General features: G+C 35.5%; 1 non-coding gene across 1 annotated transcript; it reads right to left on the bottom strand.

Moving 5' to 3' along the window:
* Window positions 1-6,200: 6,200 nt before the first annotated feature.
* On the bottom strand, window positions 6,201-6,307 carry LOC121226869 (small nucleolar RNA R71). Its single transcript, XR_005924554.1, has one exon. It is a non-coding gene; the product is annotated as a small nucleolar RNA R71 (small nucleolar RNA).
* Window positions 6,308-7,180: the final 873 nt, after the last annotated feature.

The raw sequence follows: 7,180 nt of genomic DNA, 5'->3' as shown, positions 1-7,180 counted from the left end.
TACTGTATAGGTTGTTGTTGATAGATTGTCGGCTCAATTTATTCCTGTACGTACCGATTATTCAATTAATAAATTGGCTAAATTGTACATTCTTGAGATTGTTAGATTGCACAGGGTGCCTACTTCTATTATTTCGGATAGAGATCCACGGTTTATGTCTCAATTTTAGAAGAAATTATAAGAAAGTTAGGTACGAAGTTGAATTTTAGTACTGCGTTGCATCCGCCAATCGACGGTCAATCTGAGAGAGTAATTCAAATTCTCGAGGATACCCTTTGCTATTGTGTTTTAGAATTCGAAGGTAGTTAGGAGAAATATCTACCGTTGTTCGAATTTGCTTATAACAACAATTATCAATTGAGTACTAAGATGGCACCGTATGAAGCATTGTATGGTCGCAAGTACCGAACTCTGTTGTACCGAATTGAGCTTAGTGAGAAATAGATTCATGGGGTTGATTTGGTCAAAGAAACCGAAGATAAAGTAAAAGTAATTTGTGATTGTTTGAAAGCAGCTTTGGATCTACAAAAATCGTATGCGTATTTGAAACTAAAGGATATTGAATTTCAAGTTGGTGATAAAGTGTTTCTGAAAGTGTCTCCGTGGAAGAAAATTCTTAGATTTGGTCGCAAAGGCAAGTTGAGTCCACATTTCATTGGGCCATATGAGATTATTGAAAGAATAGGGCCAGTGGCATATCGACTAGCTTTGTCGTCAGAGTTAGAAAGGATCCACAATATATTTCATCTGTCAATATTACGACGATATCGATCAGATCCATCGCATGTAATCTCACCATCAGAGATTGAGATTTGACCCGATATTACATACGTGAAGAACCGATCAAAGTGTTAGCTCGAGAGGTTAAATAGTTGAGAAATAAAAGTATAGCCCTAGTGAAATTTTGTGGCAACCATACGGGGTCAAATAGGCTACGTGGGAACCCGAGGAAACTATGAGAAAATAGTACCCTTACTCTTTTCTAGTAAGATTTTCGGGGACGAAAATCCCTAAAGGGGGAGAGTTGTAACAGCCTATTTTTGGGTCAAATCAGAATTGTGGTTTTGGGACCACAAATCTGAAGTAGAAATATTTATTTTATTATTTCTTTAAGGTCTACAGCATGATAGAATAATTGTGTGAAAATTTCGTTAAGAAATTTATCGATTGAGTACCCAATTTGACTAGAAGAACTAAATTGCAATAGGTGCAAAATTTGAGTTCTATATGCTAAAGGTAGTAAATTGTTATGAAATTTTAAATTGAAGGTCCTTAAATGGTAATTAGAGCATTATATTTTGGTATGGACAAAATGGACATGGCTAGGTAAAATTTAAGGTTATGCATTAAGGGCATTTTAGTAATTTGGTAAATGAAGACAAAAATAACTAAATAAAATATGTCACCTTCTTCAATTTCATCCCCATAGCCAAAAATTAGAAGAGGAGACATAGCCAGGGTTTGGCCAAGCTTTCAAGCTCGATTGTAAGTCCGTTCTTGTCTCATTTTTAAAATTTTTACGTTTTTGATATCGTTGTAACTTGATTTAGCTACTTCAAGGACTAATTTGAAAGAAAGTTAAAGTTTTTAATTTTAACCATGTTGAATATGCTTGTGTTTTAATGTTTGATGGTAGAAAATGCATGTTTGATGTTTATTAAATGACTTTTGTAAAGTGATTTTCGGTAAAAAGTCAAATAGGGACTTATTTGTAAAAGTCTATAAAATGTGTAGAAAAGTGTGAAAAAATGAAAAAATGTGGGCTGTTATGTGTACAAACAACATTCGGGTAGGCTTGGGTTGTAAAAAAACTGAAAGAAATTCATTTTACGAGCCTAGGGACTAAATTGTAAAATGTTGAAACGTTAGGGGCAAAAATGTAAATTTTGCCATAATGTGTTTTTGGGCTGAATTGAATAATGTGATGATTAAATAATTTAAATGTGGTATTATAAATCAAGAAAAACGAAGTTCGGGTCTAGATCGGGGGAAAAACAAAGTAATTGACGAATAGAACTCTTTGGTTGTTTTTGTAACCGAGGTAAGTTCGTATGTTAAATAAGCTTTACTTTAAATGTGTTTAAATGCTTTAATTTGTGCATGAATTGTGTAATCGACCTTACGGACATATTTGATGATGATTTGGCAAGCGAGAAATCCCAATCGAACCTTAGGAATAGATTAGGATATAAGTGACATGTCATTAGGGTTTTATGTTATGTGATCCAAGTGCAGGTCCTGTACGTCCTACCGGTGGCTGAGTACACCGGCATATGTTGCGGTTACTTGACAACTTATGTGAGCAGCACCGAGTAACTACGTCTTGATTGATAGCTTGTGTGAGCCGGCCAGTGAGTTGCTTGAGAGCGAGTATATATGTGTTATGAGATAGAGGTAGCAATGGCTACATATGTGGCACATTGTGTTCAAGGTTTCTCGAGTACCCAAATTTATTACTCTGAGTGGTTCATTAGGTATGACAAAGATGAGAATGAGTATGAAACCATTATGAGTGGTACAGGTATGTGCACAAAACTTATGATTATTAAATTCGCGAAATGATGAACTCAAGGTAAGAAGTGATGGAATGAATTATAATCATGAGAATATGGTAAATTGCACTATCTAAAGTTATATTATTTGCATGATAATGTATGGTAAGGTTAGCTTATTTATTTTATACGAGCTTACTAAGCTATATAGCTTACTCCATTTTATATAGTCACCAAGCTAGCTCGGATTGGAGATCGTTGGAGTTTGCATCACACTATCAACATTCAATTTGGGTATCGATGATATTAACATTTTGAGAATATGGCAAGTATAGGAACTTGGTCATTTTGTTATATGTATCATTAAGAACTTGGCCAAATGTATTGGCTTGTAATTGTCAAGGCTTGATATGGTATTTGGCCATGAAATTTGGCTTATTTTGGTTGAATTGGTTGTAAGCTTATATGTATTTATATATGCATGCATGTGCACTTATCTCTTGCGTGATATGGTTTATAAATGCTTGGTAAATGGTTGAATGTGGCTTCATGGTTTTGGATGTTGAATGGTTAAGATTGGCTTATTGGTGTGCTAGGAAAACTAAGTAAAATTATGCATGTTATCGGTAGCCATATTGAAACTTGTAGAATGTGAGTTGGTATGATTTGGTTTGACAAAATATGATGTTGTAAAAATGTTGAGTGTAGATAATGGGATGACATGATTTGGCCTTGTTTGTGAATGTTTTGGTTGTCTAAATATGCCATGATTTATGCCATTGAACTTGTGTGTGTAAGGGAAAATGAGGGTGACAAATTGCTTGGTAAATAGCCTTCATTTTGTCCATAGGGTAGACACACGGGCGTGTGCCTAGGCCTTGTGTGACACACGGTCTGCTCCATGGGCATGTGTTTTGGCCGTGTGACCCCTAACCTTAATTTTGAGAAACAAAATGCTCAAAATTGAGCACATGGGCAGAGACACAGGCGTGTGTATTAGTAGTGTGAGGGACACAGCCTCAGGCACGGGCGTGTGTCCTGACCATGTGAAGTGTGCACCTATCTTATGAAAATTAAATTAACCACACGGCCTGGCACACGGGCGTGTGACTCAGTTGTGTGATCTCAATTTGTTCATACTTTGTAAAATGGAGAGTTACATGGGTTAGGGACATGGGCGTGTGTGCCCACACGGGCGTGTCCCAAACCACACGGGCGTGTGACCCCTGTTCATAGTAAAAATTTTCTAAGTTTCATAGAATTTTCGTAAGTGCTTGGTTTAGTCTTGAACCACTTCTAAAGCATGTTTTGGGCCTCGTAGGCTCATTAGGGACTTTGTGATTGAATACAAATGGTTTTAATTTGGATGTAAACTTATGACTCAAAATTGTATGTTTGTTTGCGATGTAAGTCCGGTAATGCCTCATACCCTATTCCGACATTAAATACGGGTAAAGAGTGTTACAACAACTTATGTCTTGACCTCACAGTCTAAGCCGGTTCAGGGTGTTAATGAATAGGCTATACCAAACCTAGGTTAATTCCAACCATAATGACTTACTAGGATTGTGATAACTCCTGAAAAGAGTTATATTCATGCCTTTAAACCTAGTTAATTGCTTGTACTTAAGTAAATTTAGTTGCACTTTAGGACATTCGATTCATTATTTTCAATGCATTACATAAGAAGATCAGACTGTGTTTCAATGTTATTATATGTTACTTTTACTTGTTTGCGGGAAGGAATTGATTGGTAGTAATTGGCAGGTGCAAGATGCGGAGAAAGGAATAAAGGGATGAAGGTTTGTCGTGACAAAATGTTGGACAGTTAGCCAACACGAATGTTGTGGCAATTCTAGGAATACCAAGTCAATACTCAGCACATAACAAGTTTAGCCCAACTCTACTTGTACAAGAAAATCTGTGTAAGAAGGAGGAAAAAAGATCCTGAGATCATGGGTTGAAAACCACCTACCTTAAAGGAAGGGATTTTGAAAAAAAAAGTAAATCTAAAAAGAAGAGAAGATATCTTGGGTTGTTAGATTTACCCTAGGGGAAACACTTATAAATAGTCAAAGGAGGAAACCCTCAACGACAAACAAAGGTGGAGGTCCATAATTGGAACTAGAGGGTAGCAGTTGTCTTCCTGTCATTTTTCTGTTATTTCTTAACTATTTCTCCATGAATTATTTTGATGAAATAGATGTTGAATGATATTTTGGTTTTGAATTTCATTTTCCAACCCATAAGCTAAATCTCATAGGGTTAGGATTACATGATGAAACCTTTATTTTCTTTAATGGTTGAAGCATAGATATGAATTAATTTATTGTTTCATTCAACTGTTTTTATTTCTAAATTCTATGCGTGCAAGCCCTATACATAGACGACTGTGCAGCATGCCCATAAACTAATTTAATTTTGAAAAGGTTGGATTAGTTGGATTGAAATTGAATGATATGAGCAAGTACTCGACAAATAGGTGTAGAGACTCTAGACATAGAGCAGCGTTTATACAAAAGAAAACAGTGCAGGTACTATATTAAAGGCCTATAGACATGAGTAAGCTAACTTGAGGTTTTTACTCTCGAAAGAAGCCTACCATTTTAGAGCTCTTCTGAGCAGTAGATTGATTTCAATTTTACTGAAGGATTTCTGATGGTAAGGGTAGATTCTTAGTAATTCCAACCTTCCATATCAACACCGTATATCCTTTATCCCTTACTGTAATATATTTTTCATCACATCCTTAGTTGTTTATTTTTTCAATTTCATATTATTCATATAATGATTTTCGTAATTTCCATTACATTTTTACTCTTGCATTGCCATAGCATTTCAGATTATTTATCAGTTACACATATTGCACATATCATTATTCCTTTAAATTGACACTAAATTCATATTAATTTTTTTTCCATAACAGTAATCAATTTTCATTATAATAACTAGACCACTTCTATGCCTAAATCGATCCTTATAGAGACTATTTCACTTACCATTTTATTACTTGATCCGACGTGTATACATGCACAATTCACATATCATATTCACACACGACAAGCTTTTGGTGTCGTTGTCGAGGATCAGCAATTTGGTGTAATTTTTTTTTGTTATTTAACTTAGTTATATTTAATTTCTACAGGTTTGTTATCACTTCATAAGAGGAGGCATTCCTGCTAACAAAGAGTATCCTTCTAACTTAGAGATTGAGAGAACTTTATGAAGAAGACAAAAATAACTACAAAAAATGGCTAGGAATGAGAATGATCTTGGTCTCAACGATTATCCGAATGGTCAGGATGCTAATCCTCTTATTCGTAGGGTTATAGATGATTGATAATGACCAATTCGAGTGCATGTTGTTCCAATTTTGGATGATCTGAATTAGGGATAATCAGACCACAAATAGAAGCTCAGCAATTTGAGTTGAAATTAGTGATGTTTCAGATGTTACAAACAGTAGTATAGTTTAATGGATTACCCACTGAAGATTCAATACTTCATTTTTAGACTTTTTCTAGATGTCTGTGACTCGTTTAGACAACAGAGTGTTCCTGAAGACACTCTGTGCTTAAATTTTTTCCATATTCTTTAAGGGATCGTGTGAGATCATGACCAAATGCTTCACCATTAGAAACAATGGCATCATGGAATAATCTTTGCCAGAGGTTTTTGCTACGGTATAATCCCCCAAATATGAATGCCAAGCTTAGAAATGACATAACATCTTTTCAGAAATTAGAGGATGAAACACTATATGAAGCTTGGGAACAATTCAAAGATTTAATTTGGAAATGTCCAATGCATGGATTCCAGCAATGGACACAAATAGAGATATTCTATATTGGGTTAAATGCGTATACGAGGATGGTAGTTGATGCCTTCACCAATGGTACTTTGTTGGATAAATTTTATAATGAAGCATATGAGATTTTGGAAAAGATTGCCAACAATGATTATCAATATCCTACTACGAGAGTTTGGACAGGTAAGAAAGCTGCTGGTACCATGAAACTTGATGCAATCACTTCATTGACTGCCCAGGTATGACCTTTAACTAATATGATCAAAATAATTAAAATACCAACTACACTTCAGGACTCATGTGATTATTGCGGTGAAGACCATGTCTATGATGAATGCTTATCAAATCCAGCTTCTGTGTGCTACATGTGTAATTTCTATTGGAAAAATAATCCATTTTCCAACACCTATAATCCAGGTGGAAGAAGCATCCAAACTTTGGTTGGAATAATCATGATAGAGGGAATTTTAATAAAGCTACAAGACAGAATGCCATCAGTGCACTACCTAGTTATAATCAACCTATCCCGATGCAAAATGTCCAAAAGGACAGTCATCATCATCGTTATCATCACCATCCATTGAAGACTTGTTAAAAGAAGTTATGGCCAAGAATTATACCGTAATTGAGAATCAATTTGTGTCCCTACAAGCTCTTGAGAATCAAATGGGGTAGATAAAAAATGCTTTAAATTCGAGGCCATAAATAACATTGCCAAGCGATACTGAGAATTCAAGAACACAAGGGAAGGAGCAGTGCAAAGCTATCATTATCTGAAGTAGGACTTAGCTGGATGATGTTGTTCAAGATACCACGGCAGAGGAAGACGTGAGACTCAACCATGTAATGATTCCAGAGCCATCTGAAAAGCACACTGTAC

The sequence above is a fragment of the Gossypium hirsutum genome, unplaced genomic scaffold (assembly GCF_007990345.1).
Source record: "Gossypium hirsutum isolate 1008001.06 unplaced genomic scaffold, Gossypium_hirsutum_v2.1 scaffold_555, whole genome shotgun sequence".
Lineage (NCBI taxonomy): Eukaryota > Viridiplantae > Streptophyta > Magnoliopsida > Malvales > Malvaceae > Gossypium > Gossypium hirsutum.
This window is presented reverse-complemented; position numbering and strand designations above follow the sequence as displayed.